Source organism: Mixophyes fleayi, chromosome 3 (assembly GCF_038048845.1).
Source record: "Mixophyes fleayi isolate aMixFle1 chromosome 3, aMixFle1.hap1, whole genome shotgun sequence".
Lineage (NCBI taxonomy): Eukaryota > Metazoa > Chordata > Amphibia > Anura > Limnodynastidae > Mixophyes > Mixophyes fleayi.
In genome coordinates this window covers 153,425,080-153,440,120 of record NC_134404.1, presented here as the reverse complement: position 1 = coordinate 153,440,120, position 15,041 = coordinate 153,425,080, and the positions used below count along the sequence as shown (strand labels likewise).

Sequence of the window (15,041 nt, the reverse complement as noted above, 5' to 3'; positions counted from 1 at the left end):
CCATTGTTGGCTTGTTTTGTGGGGGCCCAAACAAACCAAGCACTTTAGCCACATAAGTGGCACTCCTTGTCGCTGAAGTGCTCGGTTTGTTAAAGTGTGCATGTCCTTTTTAATATTCAATATAAGGGTGGGTGGGAGGAGCCCAGGACAATTCCATCTAGCACCATTTTTCCTTTCAGCTACCGCTGTGTGCCAATGTTACCTACTTGTGCTCATAGGCAAACCGATGGGGGGGGGGGGTTCCTTGTGCCTGGAAACCGCCCTCCAAGCTTGGGGCACTGTATAATTGAGGTGGCTGGACCCTACTCCCGCTTCACACAGCTCTGCTTGAAGAGGGAGAGCACCTAACAGTAGTGTACGCAGCATTGCCCATGTATATTATGGGGATGGGAAGAGTTGGTGAGCGGCCAAGCACTGGCTAAAATTATAGCCACGCCCTCATGCATCCTGGTCACGCCCACTGGCGACGTGGTGTGGAAACCCCCCCTCTACAAATCCTGCGTTTGCCCCTGGTGCTATATACTGTTGTGTGCTTTGCAAAAATCAAAGACACCCATTGATGATGCAGATGATGACATTTTGACATCTGGTCTACTGTAAAAGAATTGACCAAAATTAGTGACACCTCTGCTGTAACTTCACCTGATCCTACTATCAACATCCAAAGAATGGTGGAGGATTATGGTTAATTTTTTTTGAACGGTATAAAGACAAGTTTTATTAACAAAGAACAATGTTGCTTAAAGAAGTAATGTAAGTATGGATGTCTAAATAGGCGTGTATTTGTATTACTCAAACCTTCCACTTTACTGCTGTTTCATCAGTATTGCACAAAGTGTTTATAATCTGTACCTAGATATATTTTAATTTATGGGGAATTGGGGCTTATTCGAGGCTCAGTGATGCCCTTGCTTTTTGCTGTGAATTTCAATGGCTCTTTTTAGTGCATTGTCTGGAATAAGATCCAATATACTCGTGTCAGAGTGATCACAGCAAATTTTTGGACACCTGGCGGATTTACCCTTCTGAAGTTTGTTTTCAATCATCCTTTCAATTGCTTCTCTCTCATACGTGTGACCACATACTTTGTTTTTCACTGGGTTCACCATCTCCAACTGTGTTATAGGAGTGCTCTGGGTAACAGCGATCTCCTCGCCTTTCTCTTCCAACAGAGGCGGATCCAGGGTGGGGCGAACGAGGTGATCTCTCCCCCCCCCCCCCCCCCCCCCCCTAGCAGGGGCTTGCTGCCGGTGACTGCACACTATGTGCAGGTCCGTTCAGCAGTGACAGGCAGGCAGAGTGTGCTAGCTGGCTGCTCTGATTGTGTTTAAAATACAATCAGAGTAGCCGGGTAGCACACTCTTCCTGCGAACGGACCTGCACCTAGTATGCAGCCGCAGGCAGCCTTAACAATCAAAAAGGGGGCGAGGACCAAATCGCCCCCCCCCACTGTACAATACAATTCTAGATCCACCCCTGTCTTCCAAAGCTTAGTCTGCAGGGGCCAGTGACACACCCATTTGTTTTATCAGGTCTCTTAGCTGTTCTTTAAACTGGACATATTTATCGTCCTGCCTCAGGGCCTCCTCTGTATTATTCTTCTGAAGCGCCGTGTATCTCTCGTGTACAAGCTTTCTTAAATCTGTGATCTCATCCGGTGGGTCACGTTTTAACTTAAGTACGGTCTCCTCACCTGCATCTGTATATTGGTTTAAATCTCTGTTCAGTGCAGCGTATTCCAACATGACAGATTCCATGCTGCCCACATGTTCCGTGTCAGTCTGTCCGAAGCAGATCTAATGCCACTCCAGTTGTAATATCCATTCCTGTGTCTACATAAGTTTGGCAGTTCTTCAGGGATGAGAGGGAGGTATACACAGGGGAGAAGGAGATTAAATATGCAACACGAGCAGACATGGTTTAATAATGTAGAGTTCATTGACAGCATTGTTAGGCTTAAGGCAGCAAAGCTATTGGTAGCTTGTTTTGTGGGGCCCAATCACTTCAGCACAAAAGTGGCACTCCTTGTAGCTGGAGTGATTGCTTTGTTAAACTGTACATTTCCTTTTCAATATCTTACATAAGGGTGGGTGGGTGGGAGGGCCCAAGGACAATTCCATCTTGTACCACTTTTCATTTCTGCCACTGTTGTGTGGCAATGTTTCCTAGATGTGCTATGAGCTGTCGTGTGTTTGTGTCATTGCTCTGTCACTTAGCATCCAGCCAGCTCGCTGCAGACTTTGTCCGAAAGTGTATGAAAATAATATTGTGGCCTGTGAGGTGGTCAAAATTGACTTGAAATGACGGGAAATTAGTGTTATTGAGGTTAATAATAATGTAAGAACAAAAAAGAGCAAAATTATGTGATTTTTTTACAAAAATACAGATCCAAAACACGGGGGTCAGTGAACATCTCTACTCTGCGTATGCCCAGAACCAGGAGGTACATCTGTTAATGCAGCCCTGTCCACTGCAAAATTGAACGCAAAGGACACTTACTACGGCGTTCAATTTCTGGGTGGGGAAGGGGCATTTTGGCACCTAGGGCCTGATTCATTAAGGAAAGTAAGTACGTAAAAATGAGTACGTTTTCTCCTGGACAAAACCATGTTCCAATGCAAGGGGTGCAAATTAGTTTATTTTTTTGCATATAAGTTAAATACTGGCTGATTTTTCATGTAACATACAAATATTTGATAGCTTCATATTTTATGCTGAAATTTAAAGTTGATCTAGGACATGCCCATTCCCAACTATAAATATGTCCACACATTTTAAATTTAGCTCCCACTCCAATGCCACATGGTTTTGCCAAGGTGCAAAGTTACTCATTTTTTTTGCTTTACTTTTCTTAATGAATCAGGTCTGTAGTAGTCGAAGTGGGGGGTGTATATGGTGGTATGCTATACTGCCACTTGTCCTGCTGCCTTCATTGTTAAACTATTATATTCCATGTACTTACATTCCCATTACATTATCCATACTAGCAGTTTTAAATTTCCACTCCTGACACATGTAATAAACACTTTTATTCGCATCTTCTGTTGTGTCAAACCCAATTCAAAGATGCCAATTTTTTCCCCTGCCCCTACATTAGTTCATCACATGGTGTCCTCCAAAAATATGGAAAGAGTTGTAAAGCAGGAAATTCACAAATGGAGAAAAATTTTATGTTCAGTCTTGGAACTGCACCCTCAAATCTCCTTACGCTTGAGTCAACTAACTCCTCTGCCAACCGCTGTTTCACCTTGCTGAAAAACATGTTCTAGCCATAATCACTAAACATGTTTCATAACTCTCACACACTTACACTGTGTTTTGTAAATAACATATATGGTGTCCTCTGTCATTGTGATACAAGTGAGCATACACATGTGTGCACAAACAATATACATACATTTTTGAGTGTGTATGTAGTTGTATACTGAAGCGGCATCTCATGTCCCAGACCCTTCCTCTCACTCCAGTCATTAGTGCCAATCGCTGTTTTCACAGGCAATGGCTGCAAGTTGACATTTGTCTGCAACAGAGGAATTAAGAGAGAGGGAGAATACTTCTCTTTCCCCTTTATCCGCAGTCACCTCACTCATCCAAATTACCTAGACTCTGATTCATCAAGGCACGCATACTTGGCGCATTGTGTGTTTGTTTTAATATGCACGTAAACTTTTAAAACAAATTATATATTTTTTTATTATTTCAATATTGGTTCTGCATCTGTAGAAAAAAATGCAAATCTGTAAAATAATATATGTAACCGCAATGCTAATATATGCAAATATGTTCTGCCCTTCAAGTCGTAAGCAGTAGTAAGTGTTATTTGCGTGTTGATATGAGTTGCGTTCAGTGGCGCAAGTCCTTTTCTGGTGCATGCACTGGGCTATTTCATGCAAGATATGCCACGCAAATGGACTTACATCCGAAGGTGAATCAGGTCCTCAGTGTGCATGATCATCAGGCGGTGCATTTTTAAGGGGGGGTTTCCCCTCCACCGAAAAAAAACCACATAAAAAACCGAGAAGCGCAGCAGCTCCGTTTAGGCAACACTGTACTATACAGCCGCTGCGGCGCTGTCAAAGAAGCGTCCGCGGCGGTGCTGTATACAATACAGCACTGCCGCGGGCGCTTCTTTGACAGCGCCGCGGCTGCTGTATAGTACAGTGCCGCTATAAAGGACCCAGAAACCCCGCCTGCGTGCGCCACTGATCATTGCTGTTTTGCCATTTGCCATTTTCATCCTGGGACCTGCTCATGCCTTGCATCATGAGAAATTATGGCACATTAGTTATAACTATACACCAGTATTGTGTTGAAGTGTAAATACAGTTCTGTTTTCAATAGAATCCATACACCATAAAAATATTCAGGTTCTACAAACGTAGTTCTTTCATTACCTGCCTTATTCCCACAGAGTGGAATTTGCAAATTTCCCTGGTGTAGGTGCCACCATTCTGCTTTCCTTGATAAAGTGAACGGGCTTCTCTTTTTCCGTACTGGATAGAAATCCTTCTGATCTTTCAGGGCACTCCATGTTCAAATCACATAGTGGGGGACTGGTATGAAAACTCATACTGTGACAAAGGAAGGGTTTGCCACAGCCCTCTAAGAGAGGAATCGGGTATTCAGCTGACAGTCTGCAGGTAAAAGGCTGCAGACCGAGTTACATATGTGACAAAGTAAAAGTATAAAGTGTGCTTTAACTTACATGCTTTGAAAGTGTCTTCCACAGCTACAGCAGAATGACGGAGCATGTCTGCAGAGAAGTAATTACAGAACACCTGTGGGTAACTCCATTTTGAAGGCAAACGGGGAGTGTAACCTGTCCGTCAAGTCAAGGCTGTGGGAGGAGTCACAACTAATAAAGACTGTATTGTGTAGTGCATATACACTTGTGCATTGTAATCGATGCCAAATAGTGGCCGGTGACTGGAGAGGGAAACTGGAAACAACCAGAGTTAGGTTCCCTGCACAAATAATCATGCCAAATGCAATGCACTCACAGGGGAAAAAAGTATGTTGTGTTGGAACCTGTGAGCAGGTTTAAAGTCCAAATTTTTTGACACTTCATGGGCAGTATAGACATTGTTTATAACATAAGTCAGTCTTATGTGTGTAACCCCCTGTCACTGTGTGTAGTGTGAGGTGCAAAGGTTACTCAGTGCACCTCATTCTCTAGCCCTGGCTACCTGATGGGCATGGATGTAAATGACCAGGAGGTCCCTGCACATGCAGGTATTTATTTTCAAAGTCTTTTTGTAAGTACTGGGACACAGGTGATGTCACTTTGTGGCATGTGCAATAAAAGTCACAATAATTTGGGCACCAGACCATCTCTATCACAAACTGAACTCTTTATTTACACTCCTCTTCCTCCAGCACGATAATCATCATGGTTGCAGCAATACAGATATAATATAGAGCTCCTTACTCTCTCCAGCACAGTTCTTAAATAGGTAATATGAATTTGGTTGCAAGTATATTGCCTTACTCCTCCTGCACACATCTTACACTGCTAGTTTTATCACAGTACATACCAGGTTCTCCTGGTAATAGTAGTTCCACAGCTACTCACAGTTTAGCCTCTGTCTGTTTCCAGTATTGAGTTTCTTTTTTATCTGCTAGATAAAGCGCTGCCTTGACACTTGAATATTTTTCTTATGGTTTTTGTGTTACAGGTTAGAATGTTTTATGTTAATTTCAATGAGGCTTGATTTTAACAGTATTTTTTTTATCTCCTACGTGAATATACTACATATAGTATTCATGGGCTTTAGATGCTTTGGGGCGTATTTAGAGGTAGATGCATTTGTGCTGAATGTAAATAGGAAAAGATGCACATAAAGAAGTGTAAGTGCACTGCATTCACTATGTAGCAGGTTAGTCTGTGATTGGATGGTGATGCTTTCTTACCAGCTTGGCTAGACAACCATAAAGTAGGTTATTCTACTATTTGTGCTGTGTAAGCAATATATGTAGGTTATCTGAACTCGTAATGTGAGGTCATGTATCTTAGTACCAGAAATGTGCATCCATTTGTAGGATGCAGGGTCATTTCTGAAAATATCATAAAGCCCACTACTGGTTTTTATGGTGAGTAATTTCTGTGAAAAACATTACTTGAGAAACACTGAAAACAAACAGATATCTTGCTAATTCAATCAGGGTCTGGCTGGCAAATTTTAGCCCAGGGAGTACGAGACCTAGCTCAGCAGCCTATTACCCTTATTATTTTAACCTTGCCCAGGGTAGGCCACTATGGGATCGTCTCAGAGGACAAAAGCCCCCTTACCCCTCATTCCAGCCAGCCCCTGACTTCAGTGCATCTTTGAATACTCACTTGAACTGAATTCCCAATCTGAAATACATGATGATGATTTCATAAAATAAAAGAACATAAAATAAAGAAAATACAAAAGTAACAGCAAGCATTGCACAATCTATATACAAACCAATACAGCATTTGTGCAGCAAATTAAATTTTGTATGTTAAAGGGAGACTAGCCGTAAAAAATGTTTTTTGTTTTTTTTTTTAATAGGACTAAGGGAATCAGTGTGAAAATCCTGTCTGAGATTTTCTTTTACATTAGCATAAATAATTGTTGGGAATCAGTGCAGGCATTCAGACACTAGTTAGAGGCATGCTGGTGGTCCTTTAGGACCTTCCTTTACGTCTAATTTGCATATTGACTGTTTTTATCAGCGCTTCCTGCTCTGGGAGTGTAAATCAACAATTTGCATGTTGACTGTTTTCTTTGTTTTTTCAAAGCAATTTGAAATAAAATGTTTTGTACTGCATTTATTGTAATTCATTGTTAGAATTTATGTATTTATTTGTTAATTATGTATTTATTATGTTAATTATTATTTTATATACCTACATTTAGACCTGCAATTAGTTTGTTCTCCTGTGAGTGAGCTCTATAGTATGTGACCCTTGTAAATACTTACCTGCAAATCAGAAAAAAAAAGGGGACAAGGAGATATCGTGACAGGTGATAAGTCAATCCCTGTTACCATAAGCCAACATACACACTGGATGCTGTTGATTACTTTGATGTCAATCCCTTCGGCAAGTGTAATATAGTGAAATATGAGGGTCAGACATTCCCACCTATGTGTAGACATAGTAAATAGTATTTTTATTTTAATGATGGAGGTGATTCCACATTTGAGGTACCGTAGTTTACGGCTTGCAATGAAATATTTATTATTCCCATCATGCACATTCTCAGATGGACATACTTGCCCAAATAGAGCCATCCCTTGTCACCTTGTAATATGTATTCCACAAATTAAATAAGCATTGAAGGAGCATATTTTTTGTGGTTTGTAAATGAGCCTTATTGTCACCCTACAAAAAAGTATTTATGTTAAACAGTTCCCCCAGCTCAAGTGCAAAAGACAAATAATTAGGTTGGTGTCCCTTTAAATTAGTTTACTCCTCAAGTGCACTAGCCTCTTAATATTAGAGACCGCCCAGGCCAGGCAGTATGTTATATGCTGGACTAGTGCAAGTGCTAGAGTGCAACAGTAATAAACAAACTGAGCTTGCAAAGGATGATTGGTAATAAAAGTGTACACTGGCAGAACTATATTTAACTTTTCGGGCTAGATTTACTAAACTGTGGGTTTGAAAAAGTGGAATCTGATTAGTTGGCAACATCTCCACTTTTTCAAACCCGCTGTTTAGTAAATCTAGCCTTTGGACTCTGGTACCCACAGGATGCTACTCAGCCAATCACATATAAGATACCACTTCTGAATGGTTGCCTGGCTATTAAGTAGGAAGAGTCGGTGAACAGTCACAAGAAAGCATATAAAATGTTTGGAAATAGTGAAATGTTAATCTGCATATTTCATAGACCAAGTAGTTTATGCATATGATAATTAGTTGACATAAGAACATACTCTGAATTGTGTTTTCCTTTTTTACCTTCTGTTTATTTTTGTTTGCACCTGACCTCTTGTGTACTGCATTGATGCAGTTTGGTGTTGGTTTTGTATTAATACATTGATATTTAACAACACAGATAACTGCAATAATAAATTAAATGGGAAATTTGGGAGAAGAACATTCTGTTGCAGGCATAAATGATAATGTTGTCTGCATATCTTTAGTGATAGTGCCATGCAGTTGCATATGAGATAATGTGTGGCACTTTTGCAAGTGCAACTGAGCCCAGGCTTACTGGCTTAATAATTGCCACTGGGGCCTGTTTTTGCCCCAGATGCCTTTACGTAGGCCAATAGAGATAATTTTCCAACCATCTATCATTATTGAGCATCTTGCATGTTTTTGGTGTCATGAATGCTGCAATATTGGGTCAATTTGACTGATATCACACGTTTGTGGTCAGCATTAGAATTAATTTGTCAGATTCATTGATAATTAGTTGTAGGAATTCCCTTTATGTTTGGCGAGCCCCCTCCATCCAGCTTTCCTATGGAAGTTATTAGAAAAGTCAGCTTGCTAGTAGTCATTTTGATTATCATACTGAATGTATTCAAACTCTTGTGATTTATTGCAATATTAAACTATCTGTAGGCTATGTATATCTGGAAAGTGATTCAATATGCACTTCAAACTTCTGTTTGCTAACGGCTGCAGAAAGAAAATCATTAGAACACATTTCATGTGCTTTACTCATATGGTACCAGATCATTTCAATAGTGTCAAACTTCAAGGAATACTAATGGGGAAAATGAAAAAAATATGCTAAAAGACCTCATAAATCACTTTGAGATATTGCGCAGACCGTGACATACAGAGATGTTCCAGAGTATTTTCTCTCGCTAATGTTTGCGACTACATTTTTGAAAGTTTTATATAAGATAATAAAAATAGTTTGATACAATCCCTGCTTTACTTCTGAATTTCCTTTGCTTGATTCAAGTTGTACAGGACTGATTGACAGTAAATATGGTTCAAATGTAATGCTCCCAAACTCTCTTTCCTGAGCAGTCTAATGATCCTGAACAGGCAGCTTGAATACCACCAAACATTAGGGATCTGGGATTTTGGACGCTACAAGAAGCATTTTCTTGCATCCTTGATCCATCCAGAATTCTTATGTGTTGGCAGGGCCTGTTCTCAAAAGCTATCAATGGTGCATACAACATCAGAGCGTTTCCCCTTGGTGCTCAAAGAGTGCCAGTATGTATAAGCCCAAGTATGTCCACAAATCTGCAACCAAACCGTGGTGCAGATTTTCCACCCAGAAATGAATAAATCAGTTTTGTGACCAAAGTATCATGTAAACACATATGAACACTTATTAGGAAATATAATTTAAAGTGTGAATAAATGCCATTAAATATTGACATTTTGTTTAGCAGATTGAACTCTACTGTCATACATTTCTTACAAGGCCTGCCAAAGCAGAACATCATTTAAATGTTGCAGATTGAACAGTGCCATATTTCTGTAAACTATATTAATAAGCACAATTAACTGCCAATGTGAATGAGTCCCTTGTGCAAGTCTCACAATATAACAAGCACTACAGAAATCCAGGTTTCTATTGTATGTATAACAGAGGCATCAAGTCTGAGAATTTTGTAGATGTGTGAAAACAGTAGTTGAAAAAAGAAAAAAATCATTTAATATAATAATGTGATAACAACATATAAACAAAGTAACAATATAATGGGTTCATATACTGTCATTTGTCTTTATTATCTCTATAGCAGGTACTATAGGAAGATATGGAAAATAATTAATTCTAACAATAAACCTGTCATCCAGGCTCCACTAGGACTTCTAGTGCTCCAGGAAAAAAATAGGTTAAATAAAAACACTGACTCCATGAGAAAATATTTTATTAAAATAAACACTGCCCCCTCCCCCCCACATACACACACCCTATTGTTACCCATTTATTACACTGCTAATGGAATCAAGCCCCATGACATTAAGAGTAACAAGTTTGGCATGATTGGAAGTCAAATAAATATATGAATATTAAGGTGGAGACCCCTGACTTATAAAGGGAAGGGAGGTAGAAGATGAAGGTGAAAATGGGGAAAGAATGTGTGTGATATTTTGGGCAGCACAGTGGCCTATTGGTTAACACTTCTGCCTCACAGCACTGGGGTCATGGGTTTGATTCCCGACCATGGCCTTATCTGTGTGGAGGTTGTATGTTATCCCAGTGTTTGCGGCGGTTTCCTCCGGGTACTCTGGTTTCCTTCCACACTCCTAAAACATACTGGTAGGTTAATTGACTGCTATATAAATTGACCCTAGTCTCTCTGTGTGTGTGTTATGGAAATTAGACTGTAAACTCCAATGGGGCAGGGACTGATGTGAATGAGCTCTCTGTACGGCACTGCAGAATTAGTGGCGCTATATAAATAACTGATGATGATAATGATATATAGGACTTAGTTTGTAGGGTAAGTACACATTCTGCACAGGTTATGGTTATGTAGGGAGTGGCACTTAACAAGTAAGACTGCAAAGTTCATAGGGGTGTAGATAAATTATATGGCTACACATTGGAAATGGTAGGAGAGTGAAGGGGGGGGGGGGTGATTAAATTGAGGTATTAATAGTTGAGGAAAATAATAATATATGAGCAAAAGAAGCAGTATGTCTTGTGTTTCCAGGCCAGTGGCAGATTTAGCATCTCCTATGGGTGAAAAAAGGTACTAATGGGAAAATTATGAAAATAGGAAAACTTTGTGGTGTGGCAAGGACACAGAAATAAAAGTTGCTTAATCAACTCAATTGGTTACACCTTGATGTGGCATGTGGATATTCATATATTTACAAATAGACTCATGTCTTTTTTTTGCATTTTTTTTTTTTAGGGTACGGAATAGTGAAAAAAAACAGTAAGAAGAGGTGTCAAAATGTCAGCAACAAAGTTGCGGGTTAGCAATTGGAGCTAGGTAGAGTTTGAGCTTAAAATAACCGTATAGGTTAGAAAGAAGAATCGGCAAGAGTTAAGAAGTAACAAGGTGCCTGCATAATCTGCCAGCCTTGGAGAGGTATGTCTGTTACCCATAAATGCAAAAATCTAATGTAGTTGTACCCGGTTAACCACTGCACCAAAACCTAGTAGGCAGAGCAGAAAAACAATATGATAAGAAAAACATCAAATATAACTGATGATCAATAGAATTAAACATGTTAGTGAAAGAGCAACTGTAAATGGACCCCCAGCTGTACCAGTGCTCTAATTTTCCTCCGTTTGGTGATAGTCACTGGAGAGAAATCTTGATAAAACTTGATGTTCTTCATTAAGTTATAAGGATTGCCATAAACTGATCCCATGATGTGCTCCAAGGGATAAATTTACTAAAGGGTGGTTTGATGAAACCGCCAGTGTTCAGCCGTTTTTTTTAAAACCGCCGGATTAAGTAAAGGCCAAACCACTACTTAAAAGGCTGAAAACCACAATTTTACAAACCACCACTTTACAAATTGCCATCTCGATTTTTAACATCATCAAAAAACAAATAGACAAATTTACCTAGCTGCTGTTTGATTAGCATTCTGGAAAAATGCCAGAAAAAAGAGGTGGTTGTGTGAGGCAAAATTGCTCAAACTGCATGCTGTTTGAGCTATCTTGCCATTCAGAACATAAGAGGAAGCACCATTGACGTATAAACTATGGGAGCAATCGTTATTTATTGATAAAGGCAAACAAATAAAATTATAATTAATTTATGAGGACATTTATTATTTTAAGGGGACACTATTATTGTATTATGGGGAAAATATGTATAAATCATTATATATACTAACAAATACTATTTGATTGTTAATGGGCATATAATTGTTTACGATGCACAGCGTAACATTACATAGTGCCCCCATAATAAAATAATGGACTAGGGTTTGGAGGCAGGTATATTAGTCCCAGGTTTCTAACCTACATATTTTAAAACTCTAGGGAGAGTGTTTATGTTTGGGAAATGCTTCCAAGAGAGATTTTCAGCTTTAGGGAAAAGCTCGTAATAGTCTTTGTGGTATAAATGGAGGGAGAAGGGTGGGCTCCATTTACAAGGCCCAGTCTGTGTCTTCTGTTCAGCTGTCAGATTGCTTAATGATATTACCGGTGAGCTGGGTTCTAGGCATTGGACTCAACCTCTCACTACTTGGGGAAAGGGACTGCAGAGTCTCTGTGAGAGAAAACTGTGCTGTGCTGTTTTGTTTTAGTTTGTTAGTCAGGAGTGACTTGTATTTAGTTAGTGCTCGACATGCAAGGTGTTTATTTCGAAGTTTCTTCTATTTTCTTGTTTAATAAAACTGTCTGAGGCCATTTATACCCAAAGCCTTGGATCTGTTTGATATCTCGGCTGCTACACACTAGCAGCTACCCCAGGAGCTGACACCTGTTCCTTGGTTAATATATATATATATATATATATATATATATATATATATATATATATATATATATATATATTAGAAATTACTAAATGAGTGACTCCTTACTCCGGTCTTCTTAACCAGTTGCTGTTTTATTTTGTCAGAGCAACACTGTAACATAATTGTTAAATGTTTCACAGCTTCCTGACACTAACTAAGCCCACCAGGCCTAGTTATCCTCCGGCTGCTATTCAGTATCGGAAGCCCCACCCACCAGATCCCACAATCCTTTTTTTCTTAACAAACACACCTCATCAATCACATCCATGTCGTGCACCTGTGAGTAAAATCCTTCCTTAAGGTAACAGCAGGATCCTTAAATCTGTCTGTACCTTTACCTGAGGAACAGGTCCTATTCTGGTTATCAGACCTATCTGGATTGTTCTTTTTAAGAAATTCTGACTATGGGGCGACTCGGGTAGTGTAATTTTGGATAGACAGTCGGTAGTACCCGACCAACTCCGGGAAAGTCCATAGTTGAGACTTCCTTTCTAATTTAGACCAATTCCTCAGATCTTCTGCCTTAACCACCTGGGGTTTATTTTCCCCGGGCCGACCACATAACCCAGATATTTAGCCTCCGTCATAGCTAGCGTACACTGAAGGGGATTCGCCATTAGGCCATTATGTCTTAATGACTCCAAAATCGCCTCCACCATGGGAAGATGGGACTCGAAAAGGCTGTTTTGGTTTTGGCTGAGGTAGTGAGTAGTATCTGCCAGTACTCTTTTTTTTTTTTTTGTTAAATTTAGGGTAGTCAGATATTTACTACTTGCCAGATTCTCCACTAGCTTATCCACACATTATTTAAGTTCCTAAAATTGTTACAGAAGCAGATGGCACCCAAAAGCTTTGGCACAAGGACTGTGAGGTTATTCCATTTGCTGGAGGACTCCTCAACTACCCTGAGTTGCAACATGTCCTCCGCCTCTCGCTTTACTGCAGCCTTTCTTGCCGCAGGTTTTCTATACCCTGGTGGGGTGACAATGTCATGTTCAATTGTGCGCCCTGGAATAGCCGAAAAAATTTCATTATTCCGACCTACAGTTTCTAATGATTGTCATCTCTGAGTTGGTGTCTGGGAAGACTCCACAGGGAATATACAGTCCTCGCTTTTTACCACTCCCAACATTAACGTCGGGGTTTCCTCCACCCACGGCTTTAACAAGTTAACATGATAGATTTGCTCTTTCCGCTGTCTACCGCGTTGCCGTACCCGGTACTTTACTTGTCCTATGGGCTTTACTACCTCATAAGGGCCTTGCCAATATGCATACAATTTGCTCACTTGAGTTGGTACTAGGACATGCACCTTGTCACCTGGGCTAAAGTTGCGTAAGGTGGCTCAGGTGTCGTAACCCTTCTTTTACCATCTCTGTGCTTCTGTTAGACATTGCTTTACCAATGGTCTCATCTGTTGTATTTGATCCTATATTTGGGCCACAAACTGTACTATATTTGGCTCCTTGGGTCCCTGCTGTTCATACCCTTCTTTGAGGATGTACAGAACTCTGCGAGGTTGTCTTCCAAACAGAAGCTCAAAGTGACTGAACCCTGTTGATGCCTGGGGCACCTCCCTTATCGCAAACATGAGATAGGGTAGCAGAGTGTTCCAAACTATTTTATCCTGAGCAACGGCTCGTCTAATCATTTGCTTAAGGGTCCTATTAAACCGCTCAACCAACCCGTCTGTTTGCGTGTGATAAACTGAGATCTGTAGTCTTTGTACCCCTAGCAATTAACACAACTCCTTTATTAATCCTGATATGAAGGGAATGTCCTGATCTGTTAGGATTTCCTTTGGGATTCCAAATTGAGTGTATATTAATATCTCTTTTGCAATTGTACTTCATTTAATATTTCGTAGTGGGATGGCCTCATGGTATGGTGTAGCATAACCGAGAACTACCAATACATATTAATGTCCTCAGTCAGACTTCTCTAAGGGACCCACTAACTCCATGGCATTTCAATCGAATGCAACTGGAATTATAGGGAGAGGTACCAGGGGAGCAAAATAGGCAGGTTTAGGGGTAGTCCTGACAATATCTCTTGACTGCTATGTGGATTCCTGGCCAATAAACCTTAAGAAGCACCTAAATCAGAGTCTTTTCCTCTCCCAAATGCTCCCCCAAAACATGTGTATGGGCTGATGTTAATACCAAAGGGACATGTACCTGTGTCACCAAGAGTTGATGAACTATTTTTTCCTGTACCATCAATACCCTATATAGCAGTTCCCCTTTAATTATAAAATAAGGTTCTCCCCTGGCTGATCTCTCAGCGTTCCATACTACATTCACTTCCACACATATTTATACACATTTTCCAAAGCACTAAGTAGGGCCCTCGCAAACTCCTGGAGTGATATAGTCCTGGATATTGTGGACCAATTTTCTCCACCTGCTGGCTAAGTTTTTGTTTCCTTCCAACTTTCTCCAGCTAGGACTTTTCTCTCCCCTCCTCTGGAATGCGACGTTGGCCTAGTTACAGCCAAAAAGCCACAGGCTCCAGGTATTGTGGCTTTTCGGTGTCTATCTCCAATTCCGGGGTATGAAAAACAGGATAAAGTAGGGTTGGATGTCCTGCCAGTGACTCAGTTGCCGGCATGTCCTGACCAATCCAGGCGACTATAATTTCTTGCAACAGGGGAAAGCATCTC

At 40.3% G+C, this 15,041-nt stretch overlaps 1 protein-coding gene across 1 annotated transcript in view; it reads left to right on the top strand.

Annotated features, from left to right (window-relative positions):
* Window positions 1–15,041, top strand: part of COL9A1 (collagen type IX alpha 1 chain) — a 236,842-nt gene that overhangs the window by 27,024 nt on the left and 194,777 nt on the right. The gene's annotated exons all lie outside the window — the stretch shown is intronic.